This window comes from Peromyscus maniculatus, chromosome 6, assembly GCF_049852395.1.
Source record: "Peromyscus maniculatus bairdii isolate BWxNUB_F1_BW_parent chromosome 6, HU_Pman_BW_mat_3.1, whole genome shotgun sequence".
NCBI classification, from domain to species: Eukaryota; Metazoa; Chordata; class Mammalia; order Rodentia; family Cricetidae; genus Peromyscus; species Peromyscus maniculatus.
This window is the reverse complement of record NC_134857.1, coordinates 52836772-52851108: the sequence shown is the minus strand read 5'-3', so window position 1 is coordinate 52851108 and position 14337 is coordinate 52836772.

Here is a 14337-nt window from a genome sequence, read left to right as displayed (position 1 = left end):
ACCTACAGCACTGCATATGCAGGATTTAGGACGTATGTCTTCAATTAATTTGTGTGACTGCAAATGAGTGCAGTCTGTGCCATATGGTAAATATGTATTATTTTTTTTATTGATAAATTGTCTTCCAAAGTGGCAACATCCTTCTGTATCCACATCAGTGATTAATGAGAACTCATCCTCATAAGGGTTTAACGTTGTCAGTGTTTAAAATGTGTGACACCACAATCCATTTTGGAGCTCATAAAGCAGGCTTTACTTCTTCCTTTCCAATTTATATAAATTTTATTTTTTTTATGTTACCTATAGCAAGCATCTTTCCTGTAAATATGAAACCCAGTTTTAAAGAAAAATTTCTTAGCTAATTTCTGTGCTTGAGACAAAATATCAAGCAAGAATGTAAGGCAGGTAGTCACTTCCAACAGTCGAGAGCAGACAGAGAGTGAATGCATGTCTGGCCGTGCTCGTGTGCAGAACATTTCTCTTCACAATACAGGGCTCAAACCCAAGCAGTGTGGCTCACTTTTAGCCTGCATCTATCCACACTAATTAACAAGTGGTTGTCCTTAGACAGCTACAGATGACCCTGTTCTAGAAAATCTCCCATAGAGATGATTCTAGATTATGTCTAGATGACAATGTAATTGTATCATGGATGCATTTTTTAAAATGTCTGGTAAATCATCTTCCTTCTTGTTTGTTATTTTAAGCAGGTTATTTAATTTCAAGTTATCTGTGTATTTTCTTGTTGCCTTTTCTTTATTGATTTCTACTTTAGTCTCAACTTGGTGTGAATATCTACATTATGAGGTTTCTGTTTGGATATTATCCAAATAGATAATGTATGTTGGATATTATCTATTTTATTTCTTTAATATTGTCTATGCTTGTTAGTCAGCACACCTCTCATTTTGCTGATTTAAAGTATCCATAGTTAATTATCAATGTTGGATACTTATCAATGATTATGTATCAAAGTTGAGTGCTGTTGTTCATGGCAATGTCATCCTCATGGCTTTCTCTAAGACTAATATATCAATTGCTAACAGCAGGATGCTGAAATTCATATTAGTAAAGTCAATCTGTTTCTCCTTCCCTTTCCATTAATTGTTTTTTTTTTTTTATTTTTTTCTTTCTGATTTTGAAGCTCTGTTGTTACAACTATGTCTGTTAAGGATTTCTATGGTATGTTTGAGAGCTAATCCTTGTTATCTTTGTGCTATATTGTTGTCAGTTTTTCTCCCTTATTTTGAAGTATGCTTTGTAACAAATCTAGCCATACAATTTTTTTAAACTTTATTATAAAAAGTTTAAAATTTTGCAATTTTTATATATATGTATCATGGTAAGTCTGTTGTCATCCATTTTTTAATGTATATAAAGATATTTAAAGCAGTCTACAAAAAGTAAAATTTGCTTTTTCCACAACTTCTCAAATTTTTTCTCATACCAATGCATTTTTAATATTCTCAATTTAAATTATCACTAAAGTAAGTTCTTTACTTATAAAGCCACTACATTTTATTGTTCTTTTCTCGTTTTCCTTCTTTTGTATCTTTGTTGATTATTTTTGAAATATTTTTATTACATTTTATTGTTCTTTTCTTATTTTCCTTATTTTGTATCTTTGTTGGTTATTTTAAAATTATTTTTATTAATTTTCATTTAAAGTTAAATTTTTTCATACAATTAATTCTGATTATGTTCCCTTCACCTTTGTTCACTATAACTAAATATTATATGTGACTGTATTTCATCATGTTCAGTAGCTAGAGTTTTCCTGCCTGGCCCATAATCAGGACAAATCTCTCTCACCCACCAGTCCCACAGCTGCTCAGACCCAACCAAGTAAACACAGAGACTTATATTGCTTACAAACTGTATGGCCATGGCAGGCTTCTTGCTAACTGTTCTTATAGCTTAAATTAACCCATTTCTATAAATCTATACCTTGCCATATGGCTCGTGGCTTACTGGCATCTTCCCATTCTGCTTGTCCTGGCAGCGGCTGGCAGTGACTCCTTCTGCCTTCCTGTTCTTTCTTTCCTCCTCTCTGTTAGTCCCATTTATACTTCCTGCCTGGCCACTGGCCAATGAGTGTTTTATTTATTGACCAATCAGAGCAACACATTTGCCATACAGAACATCCCACAGCAATGTTTCTAATTTCATACCTATTTTTGGTGCTTTCTCTAGAGCTTAAAATAGTTAATTGCAGTTATAGTTTCTTATAATTTAAGTCATTGTTGAAATAAACCTTCAGAATTCCCCTTGGTGACAGATGTCGGTTACTACTTTTTTTTTTTCCATTCCAGCACTGCAGTTGTTCCTTTTACTTCTGCCTAAAATAATCATTCAATACGCTTTTTGAGATAGGCTATATACTTAATGCAAACAACTATCATACATGCTATGTAGCTGAGGATGTCCTGGAACTTCTGAATTTTTGGCCTTAATCCTCTGAGTGATGAAGTTACAGGGGTGTACCACCACACTCAGTTTACCTTGTACTGGGCATCAAACCCAGGGTTTTATGTATGCTAGCCAGGCATACTAATTACTGAACTAAAGACTGCCCACACTAAAGAGAAGTTATTAAACTAAAAGTTATCTTACTTATTAATATTTTATGTTCTTTTCCCAAAAGATGTATATTAGCAGTCTCTAAATAGTGGTTATCAACCTGACCAACCATATTATTATAAAAATTATTTTGTTGCTACTTCACAAGTGTGATTTTGCTACCATTATGAATTGTATTTTAAAGATCTGATGTGGAGGTATCCAAAATTTGACTCATGTGGGGCTTGCTACCCACTCATTGAGAACTGATGCTGTAAAGAAAGAGGACAAATAGGATGAACTATAATATAAATGTATAAAACAAGATTTATTAGAGTGCCTTATAGATGTTATCAGAGAAGTCAAGCAATGGCTGACTCCTGATAGGAAGGGCAAATATCTGGAAGGTATTGCATCCAAATACTGGTTGCTTCAGCCTTCCTGATCTGGGCTTGGAGTTCTATGGAAGCTCTGGAGAGCTAGCAATTTTTGACTACTTTGCAGTCACTAAGAACCTACTTCTTAGTAGGTTCTAACATCATTGAAGGTTTATTTCAGGAACCGTATAAACAAATTTGCCAGCCATAGAGACAGCAAGCAAGCTAAAATCAAAAACAAACATCTTAGATGTTCTTTCACTTTGGTTGACACCAGAAGGTGTGTCTTTTGACCTCAAATGATTCAAAGTTAAATTGGGTCTTCTACCACAAATAATCCAACCGAGAAAGATCCCACACAAGTTTACCCAACTTTTTGGGTTTTAGTTTGAATCTCAAAAAATTAAAGACAAGAATAATTAAATCAATTAGCTAAAGATAAAGAGTCATGCTAGAATTTAAGTATGAAAGAAATGGAATGGAGATGAAGAAGAAAAGGAAAAGGAATAAAGAGCTCCCCTTCTAACAAAAACAAAAAACAAAAAACAAAAACAAACAAAAGAAAAACCAAGCATCCAAGAAAAAAAATATCTAAAGATATACCTAACCTGACTGGAAGAATGAATAGATACAGAAAGGTAATATGAGCAAACTTAAAAGTATATATTGACTTCACAAAAGATCCCCTGTGATTGTTATGAACAACTCTACAAATTAATCTGAAAACTTCATGAACATGGGTAAATTACTAAACATGGACACTTTTCTATAATTTTCATAATGTAGAAATCATAAGCCCAGAACAGTAATGATATCTGACCTTGACTCTGTGCAAAACTGCCACCTGAAACAAAAAAAATCACAAGGCAAAGTAGCTGTATTACAGAGATCTAGCTGTCACTTTAAGGAATAGAAAACATATTCTCTCCAATGGACTTACTGTAATAAGAGAGGAAAGTCCCACAAAAGTTCAACCCTACACAAAACCATAGGCAACTAAAGAAAGCTGAGAGCAGGAGAGGTGGCCTTACCCAGGGAAGAGCACACTGTGCCAAGCAATCAGCCTTGAAAATGTACAAGTAACATTATATGGGCTGAGCATACTATATTTATGAATACACACACACACACATGCATGCACGCATGCACGCATGTATGCATACAATAAAAATTCATGAAAAGAGAGCCATGAATTCCAATATGGGCAGGGAAGGACATATGGGAGAATTTAAGGCGAAGAAAGGAAAAGGGGAAATATTGATTGGTGCTGCATTATGAGTTTCAAAATAAAATAAATATGCATATATATACATATATATAAAAGAAGAGAAAGAAATTTTAATAAGAAATTATTTCTAATATATTTGATAATGCTCACTCCTCTTAATTGGAAAAAAGGGAAGAGACATAAATGCCCATATCTTTGATCTAAGATATTAAAAACTGGACACAGGAAAAAGTGATTATCATTCACAATGATAAACTGGCTTTTGCTCTATGAATTAAGCATTAATTCAACATTCACAGATAATTGAACAAGCTGCACTACTTCAACAAACTGTAAAATCAAAGTCCATATGCTGATTTTGATGAACAGATTTTGTTATAGTATAGATCATGCTCAACTGAAAATTGAAAACTTTCTAGAATCTAGAATAAAACCAAGATGCTTTTCACTATTTTGCTTTAACATATTATCAGAAGCTATGACCAAACAAATCTGGGAAGAAAAAATTCTAAATTTGTAACCAAAGTTATTTTTCATTTGAAAAATATTTTCCTTTGAAACAATATATTCTTATTGCAGTTTCCTCATTCTTAATCTTTTCATTTACTCCTCACTTTCTGACTCATCATAATCCACACCTTTTCTTTTTCTCTGTCATAAGAAAACAAACAAACGTCTAAAAATATTGAGATTTGCTAGTAACAAAAGGCTATGGGAGTATACAGCAGGTGACAAGTAGTGTTCAGAAGGTCAACCTATCAGAAACAAGGCTTCTGGTGGAGGAAACCATCACACAAGGCATTTTGGAATTGCTGCCTTTTGAATGAATTGGCTGTTTCTTGTTGTAAACTTCTTGTTCGATAACAACTATGTTATTTTCCCACAACCATGCATCTTCATGTAATGTATACAGGTAATCTTATGATTATATCTCAATCTTATGGTTACATATATCTGTGGGTGGTCAGAAAGATGACTTTTCATTTAGCTGTATAGTTTTGATATATAGAAAATATACTAGGAGATGCTTCATAGCCAGATCCATTGTCCCATGAGACTGTAGACATTTAAAGCTTGCTTTGTTCATTTTGCTCAGACTAACAGAGACAATGATAATTTATCCTCAGTCTAACACAAACTGCGTGTGTGAAAAAGAGAAAGTTTAAACTAGACGAATGTCCTTTATAAATACATCTTAAGTTGAATCTTTACAGTTTTGCACAATGTCAAAATTGCAGGTGTCTCACCAAGGCTACTAACACAAAACACCCTAAAAAAAAAAAAAAAAAAAAAAAAAAAAAAAAAAAAAAAAAAAAAAAAAAAAGCTTGCCAATTCTTTGCTTGCCAAGTCTGCTGAAAAAAAGCTATGTCTCAGAGTTTGTCACACTGGGCACTGCACACCCCTCGCCCCCTGGTCCTGAGACCTTGGAACCTTGAGTTACTATGTCGATGGCTCTGTTCCTTGTCTCCTATTCTAGGAATGTGCTGTGACCTTAAGGGTTTTGAAACTTTTCTCAGGGTTGCAAAGAGTCTCCAGTTAGAAATATAAGGAATCAGGCAAGAGAGGAACTAAGAATGAGAGATGAAAAGAAGCCATAGACTTAAAGAAGCAGTAAAACAAGAGAGAGCAGCAAAGGGATCAGAAGGCTTACTTAGAACAATATAGGGATGGACTGAGAGAGCACTGTGTATGCAGATTTATTGATATACCCTCAGATAACTAGATTTATTTGTAGATAAGTTGTTTCCTCAGCTGCTAGTAGAGTCTTCCCCAGACTCAGGGAGAAAGTTCCCTGGGACAGGTACATGAGGAGCTTTCAATATAAAATAATTAATGAAATATTAATGATGATAATAAATAATAACAAAAGATAGGGTAAAACAGTCAAAGAAAAGTACAAGAAACACACTGAGATTCTAAGACAAAGAAATTCTCAAACAAATGAAAACAGAATCAGAAACCATGTTATATAATTAAAATGTCTGTAAAGTAAAAAATGAAATGTTCTAACATAGCATTGTTATACAAAATTCTGCAAAAATGCCAGAGTCTATTTTGTGTTGGTCATCTAATGCTGGGCATGAAGCCTTCCCAAAAGTGTAATATATATATATATATATATATATATATATATATATATATATATATATATATATGTGTGTGTGTGTGTGTGTGTGTGTGTGTATATCTCCAGTGTATCTCCATTTTGGAAAAATTAATTTTTCCTTTGTGAGAAATTAGCAATTGGAAAGTTTCTGGTTTAGAAATGGAGGCTTATGTTCACTTTCCCTCTTAGCACTAGGACCCATCTGGTCTAGACCTGTACAGGGTCTTTGCATGCTGTTAGAGTCTGAGAGTTCACATGTGTTTTCTGCTGTGTCTAACAGGCCTCGTTTCCTTGGTGTCATCCTTTCCCACTGACTCTTAAAATATTTCTGCCTCCTCTTCCCTAGAGTTCCTTGAGCTCTGAGGGAAGGAATATGGTGGAGGCATTCCATTTAAGACTGACAGTTCCAAGGTCTCTCACTCTTTGTACATGCTGCAGCTGTGCATCGATACATTTTTTTTTTTCGTATACCGCAGGAGGAAACTTCTCTGAGGATCACTGAGCAAGACATTGATCTATGAGAATTGCAGAATGTTGTTAGGAGTCATTTTATTGCTGGATTTCTTCAGAAGAACAGTAGTTGTGGTATTCCTCTAGGTCTCTGACCTGTTTAATCTCAGGTTATTGGACACATGAGCAGTGCTGATGATGAGTTCCAGCTCATGGAGTGAGCCTTAAATCCCATCAGATAGCTGTTGGTTACTTCTACAAGCCAGTGTCACAATTATACTAGCATATCTTGTAGGTAGGTCATCATGTAGATTGTAGGATTTGTAGCAAGGCTAGTATTTACCTATTTCCTCTGGTACAGCATAGAATATCTTTCAATACCATGTAGTTCAAACTAGACTAAAGTCTTGTTTAAACTAGACTAAAGACTTACTGATAGTAAGTCAGTAAGAGTGAAGGCTTCTCAGGCAGGAAGTATAGGCAGGACAAGCAGAGAGGAGAATTCTGGGAAGTAGAAGGCTGAGGCAGAGAGACACTGCCAGCCTCCGCCATGAAAAGTGAGGTGTAAGGTACTGGTAAGCCACGAGCCATGTAGAAACTTATAGACTAATAGAAATGGGTTAATTTAAGATAGAGAACTAGATAACAAGAAGCCTGCCATGGCCATACAGTTTGTAAGCAAAACAAACAAACAAACAAAAAAAGTGAAGGCTTCTACTTATCTTTGTTTAGTGAGTTATGTTGTTGTTGTTATTGACTTTAACAATCCGGGCTTACCATCAGTTTGTGGAGAGCATCCACTAGCCTTGGTAATATCCTGGGTTGTTCAGGAGTTTCCATATGGCTGGCTCTTTTAGCTAACAATTTGATTTAATGTAACTCATACCCAACAAAGAGGAAGATAAATTATGTGTTGATGGTAAAATTGTATGTTTCGTAGAAAACTTAAAAAAAAAAAAAAAAAAAAAAACAACCTGGGTGAGACAGTTGATTGGCTTGATCTGTTTGGGAGGCATCTAGCCAGTGGTACCAGGTCCTAGGCTCATTGCATGAGTTAGCTGTTTGAAACCTGGGACTTATGAAGGGACGCTTGGCTCAATTTGGGAGGAGGGGACTGGACCTGCCTGGACTGAGTCTACCAGGTTGATCTCAGTCCTCAGGGGAGGCTTTGCCCTGGAGGAGGTGGGAAATGGGGGTGGGCTGGGGGGAAGGGAAGGGGGCCAGGAAGGGGGAGAACAAGGAAATCTGTGGCTGTTATGTAGAACTGAATGGTATTGTAAAATAAAATAAAACAAAATAAAATTTAAAAAATAACAACCTATTAGGACCTTTTAAAGTTAGTAAATTAATTTATCATTGTTGCATAATACCCAAATCATTAACATTTCAATTTTCTTTTTTTTCTTTATTAAGAAATTTTCTCTTCATTCTACTTGTCAACAACAGATTCCCCTGTCCTCCCTCCTTCTACCCCGCCTACCCTTCCCCGCTAATCCCCACCCCACCCCACCCCGTTCCCACCTCCTCCAAGGCAAGGTCTCCCAAGGGGAGTCAGCAGAGCTTGGCACACTCAGCCACGGCACGTCGAAGCCCCTCCTCCCTGCACCAAGGATGTACAAAGTATTTCACCATAGGCACTAGGCTCCAAAAAGCTGTCTCATGCACTAGGAACAGGTCCTGGTCCCACTGCCTGGGGTACCCCCAAACAGTTCAAGCTAAACAACTGTCTTGCCTATCCAGAGGGCTTAGTTTAGTACCATGGGGACTCCTCAGCTATTGGTCCACTGTTCAAGCATGTCCACTAGTTTGGCTAGTTGTCTCTTTACTTTTTCTAATCATGGTCTCAATATCTCTTGCTCATAGAATCTCTCCTCTCGTTTGTCAATTGGACCCCTGGCTCTCTGCCTGGGACTGAGCTGTGGATCTCTGCATCTGCCTCCATCAGTCACTGGATGATGTCAGTTAGGGTGTTTAGCCATCTGATCTCCAGCGTAGGTCATCTCTGGCACCCTCTCAACCATTGCCAGTAGTCTATTGTGGAGTCATCTTTGTGGTTCCTAGGGACCTCCCTAGCACTCTGCTTCTCTATATATCTACAGAACATTCCACCCTAACAAAAAAGAATATACCTTCTTAGCACCCCATGGAACCTTCTCTAAAATCAACCACATAGTCATCCAGAAAGCAAATCCCAACAGATACAAAAAAAAAAAAATAACCTCCTATATTCTATCAGACAACCACGGTTTAAAGTTAGATTTCAACAACAACAAAAATTTCAGAAAGCCTATAATTTCATGGAAACTGAATAATGCTCAACTAAATCACCAATGAGTCAAGGAAGAAATAAAGAAAGAAATTAAAGACTTCCTAGAATTCAATGAAAATGAATGTACAACATACCCAAACTTATGTGACACTATGAAAGCAATGCTAAGAAGGAAATTCATAGGACTAAATGCCCACATAAAGAAGTTGGAGAAATCTCACACTAGTGACTTAACAACACACCTGAAAGCTCTAGAACAAGAAGCAGAGTCAATCAGGAGAAAGAGATGCCAGGAAATAATTAAATTGAGAGCTGAAATCAATAAAATAGAAACAAAGAGAACAATACCAAGAATCAATGAAACAAAGAGTTGGTTCTTTGAGAAAATCAACAAGATAGACAAACCCTTATCCAGACTAACCAAAAGTCAGAGAGAGAGCATCCAAATAAACAAAATGAGAAATGAAAAGAGACACATAACTATTGACAATGAGGAAATCCAGAGAACATCAGGTCATATTTCAAAAACCTGTACTCCACAAAATTGGAAAATCTAAAAGGAATGGACATTTCAACTTTCTAAAAGTGAACTGCAGTTTAACAAAAACAAAATTGCATTTATACATTTCATATGGTAAAATAATAACTCTAAATAAATTTAACCAAAGGGGTGAAATAATATAAAATTTGTTCTAGAACTTAAAGAGGATGTAGCAAAATTGAAACATGTATCTTCATGGACCAAAAGAATTACTACTGCTAAAATATTCCTCTGTTTAAAAGGAAATGAAGATTCAGTGTAGTTCCTATCACAACATGAAAGCCTTGTTCAAGAAAGAGAAAGGCAAATTTTTGTTTTGTAAAAGGCCACAACGTATTCCAAATGTTGGCTCTATCTCAAGCAAAAAGAACACAGTAGGGAATGTAAAAGTAAAATGTTTGATGTGGCATCATTGCACAGCTAGCCAAATGTGGACTCCTATTTTATATTGTATATTGCAGAAAGCTAAAAATAGGAATTGTCTGAATGACTTCAACATAAAGAAAATATTTTAGGGGTCAAATACACCTCAATTTTCACCCTGTTTCTTCTTGTTTCTGCATTGTACTAAGAACTGTCCACCATTAATGTTGATCTTTTTAGATTTTACATATGGGAGAGGACATTAATTTAGTATGGTTATGTCTAGTATTTTACTTAAAACAATGCCTTTTTCATTCGTTTTTGTTATGAATAAAAAATTTCCCTACAAAAGGTCATGATATTCTATTATCTATAGAGTATATATGTGTATATATATATAATTACATTTTTTGAATACTTAAATTTACTGCATATATTACCTATTATGAAAAATGTGATGATAGAAATGGACATTTTTGATATGTATACCAAAACCAGGACATTTTTGATATGATAATTTTATGCTATTTTCCTATATACTGTGTGCCACTAGTGTATCTTTGGTTACATCCATCCATGTTGTACATTGTGGTTCATAGACATTACAGTTGGGTAATATTATCAGTTGCTTTCTTCCCCCTTACTAAAATGTCTAGCCTCACAGAGTATGCTTTCCAGTCAAATCCTTCTCTAATTCTCTGAGTCCTATGACCAAAGTTCATGCTGTCTTCATCAATAGTATCCCATCTTCAAATTCTGGGGGCAAACAAGGGCAAGGCTATATTGTTTAGGAAATCTCTTGGATTCCCTTGACGTACAGCTTGAAAGAAGTTTTTTTTTTTTTTTTTTTTTTTATAACTGATACTGTTTTTATAGTGAAGTAGTCTACATCTCTTGGGATGAAAATTATCATCCCAAGTAGTATACCTATATTTAACATATACACACAATGTATATAATATATAAATATAAAATGATATAATTACCTATGTTTTCCCGAACATCCTTAGTTTTGTTTAATTTGCTTCCCTCTTCTGTGGTTCTCCTTCTGTCTTTCCAATTATAGACCCACAAGCATTTTCCATTTCTCTTTCATATACCTATATAGTGTAATTTCCCTCTCAAGGGGTTGCACATCCTTCCTCCACAGTCCCTTTTGAATTTCATGATTATGTGCTTACTTCAGTTAAATTACTCACATCTGAAGATTTGGAGCTAGATACTGATGAACGGGTTAGGAAAGTATGAATTTAGACAATAGTATATTATTCTGCTATTAAGGAAAAAATGTGAGATTCACAGGTAAATGGATGTAGTTGGACAAAATCTTAGTGAGATAAGTCAGACTCTAAAAGACTAATGTTGCATGTTTTCTTGGATTTGTGTATATTAGATTTGGACACCCAGATGTTTGTGTTCCATTTGTGATACCCATAGAAGTCAGGGAAATACTAGGGGGGCCATGGGATTGGGAAATAAAAGAGAGAGGGGAGATACATCACAGCGGTATAAATGATTAAAGGTGAATAGTGGAATAAGGAGGGTTAAAACAAAAAGAGGATCGGAGGGAAGGGGATAAGAGGGGTTAGGTTCAGGGACAGCTGATACTAAAAGCTTTCCAAAAACGTAATATGGATGTCTACAGTTCTACTAGCTACCTAAAATACACATGCATGCCAAGTGATAGTGGTACGGGTTTTAATCTTAACACTCAGGAGGCAGAGGCAGGCAAATCTCTAAGTACAAGGCCAACCTGGTTTACAGAGAGAGTTCCAGGACAGACATGAACAAAGAGAAACTCTTTCTCTAAAAACCAAACAAACAAACAAAAAAACTGCACATATACATAAATATGTAAAACACAAATTGGGTTAGCCATTTAGCTTTCCAACAAACATATTTTCTGCAGATCTTAATAGCTATGATTTATGTAGTTCATGTCAAATTACAGGTAAATGATTTAGTTTGTATCATAACTATCTCAAAATTTGTATTATTAGATTATTAAAAAACAATAATGTTAGTATTTTGGCTTAAGAATTATATCTTATTACTAATTTGTGATTTTAGTTATATATATATATATATATTACATAAATTCCTGCCTTTAAATGAATACTTTATAAAAAGTATTAAAAAGGACTTGAAGAAAATTTTTCTATTTTATATGTCTCAATTATTCCTGTTTGCCAATAATAATTTGGGGTAAAATTATATGTGACAACCTCGTAATAATTGCAAAAATTTTAAATGATCATACTTTCCAAAACATAATCTTTCCAGTTTCAGCAACAAGAAAAACATATATATTGTCACTGAAAACTTAAACTGAAATCTACTTTCCCATAAGACTTTATCTTCCATGTCCTGTTTCTTCAGTGTGCACAGAGCTTTCAGATTATTGGCTAATCAATATCTACTACTCACTTCTAGATAAGGTCTTTATTGTCTGAGATGAGAAAACTTAAGTAGAATTAAGTAACTTGAACAAGGTCAGTGTGAATTGGTGTTTGAGCAAAGGTTAGCATATAGATTGGTTATTCCCATAGCTGTTGACTTATGCCCATAGTAATTTCAGAGGGTCCATTACAGAGAACTTTTTTTAGTGATGGGTCTACACCGTTATCTTGCAATTCTAGAAATGTTTAATATTTTTTGTATCTGCATATATTTTCCCAGCATTGTTTACAGGACAAATTGTGTAGAGGAAAAAAGCCCATTTTACATGTCCATTCACACACAACACACACACACACACACACACACACACACACACACACACAGAGGAGTCATGTTTATATAAATTGATGTTTTTTTGATTCACATTTTGCATACCATATATTATTTCAGGTGAAACTTAACTTTTTTTTTTTTAACTCTTAAGGTTGAGACCTGTGTAAGATTATTTTTTTTAAAGATTTATTTATTTATTATGTATACAGTGTTCTGCCTGCACATATCCCTGCAGGCCAGAAGAGGGCACCAGATCTCATTACAGATAGTTGTGAACCACCATGTGGTTGCTGGGAATTGAACTCAGGACCTTTGGAAGAACAAGCAGTGCTCTTAACCTCTGAGCCATGTGTAAGATCATTATAGGAAGGATTTATATTTAAATTATAATTGAACTTATCCCCTACTGCTGGAGCCATTGTAATGAAGTATCCCATATCCATATGCCAATATAGGATCTTTGATATTTCTTTATGGTATTCACACATTTCATATTTTCACACACACATTCCTTTCTGTAGTGTAAAGTTTTCAAATTACTAGTTTCTCTTATACTCTAGTGAAATATTCCCAAAACTTCTGAATAATCATAATCGTGATAATATTTAAGGGAGTTATCTTTAATAGTCCTCATCTGATACCTGTCAATCTCCTATTATCTTAGAGGATAGTAAGACACATCCAGTCACACACTGGCATAGCCCTAATGTTGGATAAGCTTGCTCATGCTCTATTTTAGTGGTGTTACAGTCTAACCAAGTCAATATTTTCATTTATTATACTTCTTTTATTCCACAGACAAAACTTATTACTCTCTCCCTAAACCGCTCTAGCATGATTTCCTTATAATTTACACACTTGAAAAATGTGAATTTCATAGGGCAAGTTAATAATCTTTTTTGCTTTCAGGACATTCAGCTATTTTCCATGGTTATACTAAGTAATCATTTCTTTTCATTCTTATTTAGCAATCTCAATTATTTTAAAGTGTCATCATTTATATACTTTAAAAATTTTTACACAATACATTTTTATCTTATTCTTTTCCATCTCCCAACTCTTTCTCAGGGAATCACTTCTCAGCAAATCCCACTTTGTATTTTACTTTCTCTTAAAAATTTTAAAATAAACAAAGCAAAAAGAAAGCAGACACATGTACACAAAATAAAAACAATGGTAAAAACAAAACAAAACAAACAAAACATGGATTCTATTTAGTGTTGCTAAATTATTCCAGAGCATGTGTCTTGACGTGGAGTATGGAGAACACATCCTGTATTGCTACATGGATAAAAGTTGAATTTCTTTCACACAAAAGCTATCATTTTAAAATACATTCTTTGTTAAGTGTGCTACTACTTTACATTCAATTCTCCTTTCCTATTCTGGAATTTCAGTCTAGGTAAAATTTGTACAGGTCTTATGCATTCTGTTGTAGTCTATGTGAGTTCATAGGTGCATCAACAATATTGTTTGGAAAAATGCTACATTTTTTTTTAGCCGTCCATTTCCTCTTGCTTTCTGCCTCCTATTCCATAAGTATCCCTGAACCTTGAGTGAGGAATGTGATACAGACATCCCAGTTTAGGCTGGGAGCTACAGAGTCTCTCATTCTCTGTGTGTTGTCCAGTTTTTGGTCTCTGTGTTAATTACTATGTGCTTCAAAAAGCACTTCTCTGATGAGAGTAAAGAGATGCACTCATTCTAAC